Raw genomic sequence first — 6,599 nt, forward strand, 5'->3', positions numbered from 1 at the left:
GATTAAAAGGTTTTTGTGCCCTAGTAAAGGGTCAATTTTGTTATAGTTGCGATTTACCACCAAGAAAAAGTATATTGTTGTCTATTTCCATTAAGTTTTCTACAGAGATCTATCACATTTAAATTTTCTAAGATTTCAATCACATTTTTAACTTCTTGTTTGTTGTGTGATTAGATTTATATAATTCTGAGGGAAGGAGATTGAGGACCCCTATTATTAAAGTTTTGCTGTCTATATCTCCTTGTCATTCACCTCAGTTTTTTCTCGAAAAATTTGGTTGCTATACCACTAGTTGCAAATATGTTTAGTAATGATATAACTTTATTACTAATGGTGCCTTTTAGGAAGATGTAGTTCCTTTCCTTATCCCTTTGAATGAGATTGTTTTTTGCTTTTACTTTATCTGAGGTCAGAATCAACACTTGTAAGGCAATGGGGTTAAGTGGCTTGCCCAAGCCACACAGCCTGTGATTATTAAGTGTCTGAGGCTGCATTTGTTCTCAGGTACTCCTGACTCCAGGGCTGGTGCTCTATCTACTGTGCCACCTAGCCACCCCGAGGCAGAATATATTTTCCTCCAACCTTTTACCTTTTCCTCTGTGTGTATCACTCTGCTTTAAATGTGTTTCTTATAAACATTATAAGATTCTGTTTTTTTATTCCCTTCTGCTATCTGCTTTCATTTAAGGAACTATTCTTCTCTTTTACATGTACAATTAAGATTACTAATTCTCTATTTCCCTCCATGCTTTCTCAATTTATATTTTTCTCTTTTCTTTCCTTATTTCTCCTCACCAAAAATTTATTCCCTTTTTCTTTGATTTTTCTTTGAAAATTTAACTTTCAGTTTATTTTCACCTTTACCTTCACCTTCCCTTTCATCATTCCCTTCTTCCCTTATTTTTCCCATTCCCTGTCCCCTCCTTCCCTGTACATTGGGATGTATTTTTAAACCCAAATGTAAATGTATCTCATTCCCTACATGGGCCAAATCTATTGAACAGAATTTAGTCAGAGTTCACACTCTCACTTCTTTCCCTCTAATATTATAAATCTTTGTGCCTCTTCACATGATGTCATTTATTGTTCTAGACTTATTAATCAGGTATTATCAATCACAGTTTAATTATTTGATTGCTTGATAAGCTCATACAATTATCAAAGTAGCCTCACAGATTGATTTCTTTATTGCTTGATAAGCAACATTGTCTCAAATTACATCAAAGTATAATCATAATTGCTTTTTACTTTATCCCCTTTACAAGAACCCTCCCTCCAAGAACATACAACCTTCTCATGAGCCAAAGTATCATCTAAGGCTAAGCCTTTCTTGAAATATACCCCCAAGCCTATTTTCTATCACCCTTCACTCCCCCTCCCCACTCAGGGTATTTAACCCCTTGTTAAGTAAGCATGGACTACTTTCTCTCAAATTCTCCCATCCACCCACCCAATGTACCTAACCCCTTGTTAAGTGAAGAATGGATTAAGTCAATCCCTGTTCTAAATAACCACAAGTATCTTAAGGATCTTAAGTACTGGGAGGTTCTGGAGGTCTCACTTAAGAACTTTACAAATGACTAAGTTTCAGCAGCACTGACTCAAGATCACTCAGCTTATGATGCCCTCATTAGACAAAGTGCTAAACTTTTGTCAGTACAGCAGAGTTAATTTAAGGTGGATCAAAGGATAATGATACACATAAATTTAAAGTTAACACCCTTGCTTTTCAGGAGGGATTTTTGTCTCAAATATAGGGATGTCATCACTTCTTCAATGGAGAGATAAGACCTGACTATATTCAACACAATTATATTTGATCTTTTAGTTATTCTAAGAGAAGTAAAATTCTAAAGAATTAGAATTTTTACATCTTCCCTTTTACAGCTATATGCAATTTGATCAACTTGACCAACATATTTTTTTGTTTTGTTTTGTCTTTTTTCCTTCCCTTGTCATTTTCCTTTTTATGCAACCCTTGAGTCCTGTATTTGACAAATGGATTGTCTGTTCAGTTCTGGTCTTTGTGTGAAGAAATTCTGTAAGCCCTCTATTTTGTTGAACATTCATCTTTTTTCTCTGACAGTATTTACTTAATTTTGTAGAGTAGTACATTTGGGGTTGTAATCCCTAGTCCTTTGTTCTCTGATATATGGAATTGCAGGTCTTCTGAACCTGCAGTATTGAGACTGATAGATCCTATGTGAGTCTGATTGTATTTCCTATGTATTTGAATTGTTTTCTTTTTGCAGCTTGCAATATTCTCTCCTTTATTTGTAAGTTCTGGAATTTGGTATAACAACTTTAGGAGTTTGATGGTTGGGTCTCTGTCTGGAAGGATTCTGCAGATTTTTTCACTGATTATATTGTTTTCTTATTTTAGGACATTGGAGGCTTTTCCATTATAATTTCCTGCATGATATTTTCCAGGTTCTATTATTGATGTAGGTTTTCTTGTAGTCTGATGATTCATAGATTGTATCTTCTGCATCCATTTTCTTAGTCATTTGCTTTCCCTAAAAAGTGCTTTACATTTTCTTCAATTTTTTTTCATCCTTTTCATGTTGACTGATGGAATCTTGTAGTCTCAAAGATCCATTGGTTTCTGTTTGCTCAATGTTAATATTAGGTTTTTATTTTCTTCTATTGTGTTTCTTTTTTAAAGGAGTTGATTTCATTGTCAGTTTTTCATAATTTCCCTATGTGATTCATTCTTTTTCATTTTCTTCTTCATCCCTTCTTTAGTTGTTAAGTATTTTTAAGCTCTTTGATGAGCTTTTGTATTTGTGTCCAATTTATAAACTGTTTTAATAGTTCTCCTGTGAGTGATTTGTCATTGATATCTTCTTTAAAACATAGCAATTATGGCATATTTGTCTGTAAATAAGTTTTCTATAGTGAGCTCTCTTTCAGCTTTTCTGTGCTTCTTTGCAGTTTTAGTTCTGTTCCTGGGGTATAGGGACTATAGATCTAAGTTTTTTGGTTTGTTTGTTTGTTTGTTTTTTCTGGGGCTGGGTTCTGATCCCTTTCTTGTCATTGGCCAAGATGTTTTCTATGCAGTCCAGGCCTAGTCTTTGCAGAGGTATTTTTTCCTCCTTTACATGCAGGTTCTGACTTAATAGTGGTTTGTTCCCAAACTAGCCTTGTCTTTTACCCCAGTATTCTCCTGGTTCTGACTTTGTTTGGGAATGGGATCCTCCCTGTTGGCTTGCTATCTAGCTGCTAGAACCTCTGCTGTTGTCAAACTTATGGGATGTGTATTATTCTGTGGCTAAGAGCCTCCTGTTAGCTTTCCTGCTCTCCCATCTCCTGATATTTACTTTCCCTTGTTCCCCAAAGAGACAGACCTTCACTGAATATCCTCCATGATGTCTATCATTGGAAACTTCTTTGACTCTTCTCTTTTTCTTGGTGGTATCTGTAGCTTGAATGTCAGAATAGAGGCTTAATTCATCTTTGGTAAGGAAAATCTCCAGGACCATGTTAGTTTCACACTACCATCTTGGCTCTGCCCCAGAAATCCCTCCTCCACACTCTTCAAAGCAGCAGTCTATTATAGGAGGTTATAGACATATTTCCACATTATTCATGTTGTGAAAGAATAATACAAACAAAAGTGAAAGCTCATAAGAAAGAAAATTTTAAAAATTTTTTTAAAAAATAGCATACTTTGATATGCATTCAGATTCCATAGTTTCTTGAATGTGTATGGCATTTTCCATTAAAGTTTTTAAGATCTGTGTTTGATCACTATTTTTCTGAGAAGAGTTGTTTACCATAACTGATTATCACACAAAATTTCTGCTCAATGCATTTAGCATCAGTTCATGCACATCCTTCCAGATTTTTATGAAATCTACCTGCTTACCATTTCTTATACAACAATAGCATTCCATTACATTTATATATCACAGACTATTTAGCCATTTCCTAATTGATGGGCACCCACTCAATATCTAATTTTTTGCCACCCCTAAAATACTGCTATCAATATTTTGTACATGTGAGTCTTTTCCCTATTCATTATTATATCTTTAGGATACTAACCTAGTAGTGATGCTGCAGGAAAAAAAGAATATATACAGTTTTATTACTTTTTGGTCATAATTCCAAATTGCTCCCCAGAATGGTTGGATCAGTTCACAACTCCATCAGCAATGCAGTAGTAATTCCGTTTTCCCACATACTTGCTAACATTTATCATTTCTCTTTTCTCTCATAGTAGTCAATCTGATAGATGTGCAGTGATACCTCATATTTGTATTAATTTAATTTTCTCTAGTCAATAATGATTTAGAACAGTTTTTCATAGGGACTATAGATAACTTTAGTTTTTTTCATCAGAAAAATACCTGTTCATATCCTCTGACCATTTATCAATTGGGGAATGATTTGTATTTTAAAACATTTGCCTCAATTCTCTATATATTAAAGAAATGAGGCCTTTATCAGAAACAATAGCTATAAAAATTGCTTTCAATCTATATTTTTTCTTTCTACTCTTGGTTGCATTGGTTTTGTTTGTGCTAAAATGTCTTTTTTTAATGGTATAAATTCATTTGATTTATTTTTTAGAAAAATAAGATTAACTTGGACACTGAAAGTTTCAATTTTATGTATACAAGTCACAATTTCAAATGAAATTGTTTATCTATATGTATGTGATTTTGAAGACAGTAATGATCTTCAGTGATATTTCAATCATACTGCATAATATACAAATATATAGCTATATACATAGTAGAAAATGACAGTGAAACTCTAGTCCAATCTGTAAGTCCATACATTAAATAAGATGTTCCTAAGTTTTTTTCTGAGCTCTTAGTATTGCACATTTCCTTTCCCTTATCTGAAATGACCTTATTTCAGAAATACTTATACTTCTTAAAAGTATGAGACATATAGATCATAAGTTTATACAAAACCACAGGTTTTCTGATGAGATTATAGCACTTATTTGCACAAGGTTTATAAAGTAAATCATATTAATCAAGCAAATGGCAATAAGTAAAGAAAAATTATTGAAGTACTAGCAAGTGAATATTGGCTAAAGAATTTTAAAATGTTTAATCATGTGGATTAATTTACTCCCAACACACAAAACAAATTTAGAAAAAAATAATAAAACTTTTTGAACACAAGCAGCAATAATTTACTGAATTATTCCCTGATAAATCTTCTATGACAGTTTCACTCATATTAAGACGCATAAATCTTCTTTTGAATTTAGATGACCAGAAGTACTGAAACCGTTAATATTAAGAGCAGAAACCACTGCTTTGTATAAAGTATTTGTTTTCTAAGAGTCTTCAAATGGTCTGATGGGGCAACAACCCAATGCCCTAATAAACTCATGTGATCTATTCAATATGAGTTACAAAATAAATGTAAATCAACAGTGTAATAGCTCAAATATTTATCTCTTGAGGAGTATTTAGCAAATATGTTATAGTTCAGATGAGGCACTCAACAATGAGCCAATTTAGAAGAGGAAAGTCTTTTAACTGCCTGGTCAATTCAATTCCGTAAGATTCCAATGTCAGCTGAGACCCTGTCATCTAAAGCCTATAACTCCTTCTGGATCCGCTGTAGTTTCATAGTTTCTTCTTGAGTCCTTTTAGATCTTTCTGCAATAGCTTTGGCCAAAAATGCTTTTTTTCCGTTAATTTTTCTCTTCCATTAGCCGTTGCTCTTCCTGGAGGACTTCCCAATGAGATTTTTGCTGCTAACAATTCCACTTTCTTTTTTTTTCCAATTTACAGTTTGGTTTTGGAGTAATACTCTCATCTTTTTTATCGGTATTATTATAGGAATTCTCAAGTCCTGCTTTTTTCTGTTGATTTCCAATGCTCTGATGCTTTTCATTATCGCCAGAGGAGACAGGGAGTGTGGGTGATGGGTGATGCTGTTGAGAGTTAGATCTCTGTTTTTGGTGCAGAAAGCAACTGTTCTGGAGATACTGATGTGCCATCCTGAAGTGCAAGCTTTTGGCTGTACTGTTGAAGAGCCTTTTCACGTAGTAGTTGCTGTCGACTTTTGTTCATGGGGTTATGCCTTTGCCGATCAGCAGGTTCAAACGGATCTCTGCTCTGCCTCAGCAGCCGCAGCTCCTGCTCCGAGAAGCCGGTCCATCCCTGCGCCATCCACCCGAGCCTCCTGGGCCCTCGCAGGCTTCCAGGAGCCGCCGAGGCACCCCTGCTGCCAACGCGACGACCCCATCCCGTCCGGCCCTTCGCCGGCCGGAGCCATCTCCTGTGCTAAAATTTCTTAAAAGATGCAGGCAAAATTGTCATTTTTGCATTTTCCAGTGTATTCAATCTCTTGTTTTTCTTGAATAATTTTCATCCCCCTAGATTCCATTGTTCTTCTATTGACTTATCATTTCACCCTTTGTGTTGAAATCATGAACCCCTTTCTACCCTATCTTGGTATAAGATGTGAGATGTTGGCTTATGCCTATTCTCTCTCACATTACTATTTTCTAATTTCCCTAATAGTTTTTTTTTTTCAAATTATAAAGCTAGAGTCTTTGAAATCATCAAGAACCAAATTACTATAGTTATTTACTAGTAAGTCATGTGCTGTATGTACCTAACATC

General features: G+C 34.7%; 1 pseudogene; it reads right to left on the minus strand.

Moving 5' to 3' along the window:
• Positions 1-5,466: 5,466 nt before the first annotated feature.
• LOC141505772 (RAB6-interacting golgin-like) lies at positions 5,467-6,143 on the minus strand (annotated as a pseudogene).
• Positions 6,144-6,599: the final 456 nt, after the last annotated feature.

The sequence above is a fragment of the Macrotis lagotis genome, chromosome 1, assembly GCF_037893015.1.
Source record: "Macrotis lagotis isolate mMagLag1 chromosome 1, bilby.v1.9.chrom.fasta, whole genome shotgun sequence".
Lineage (NCBI taxonomy): Eukaryota > Metazoa > Chordata > Mammalia > Peramelemorphia > Peramelidae > Macrotis > Macrotis lagotis.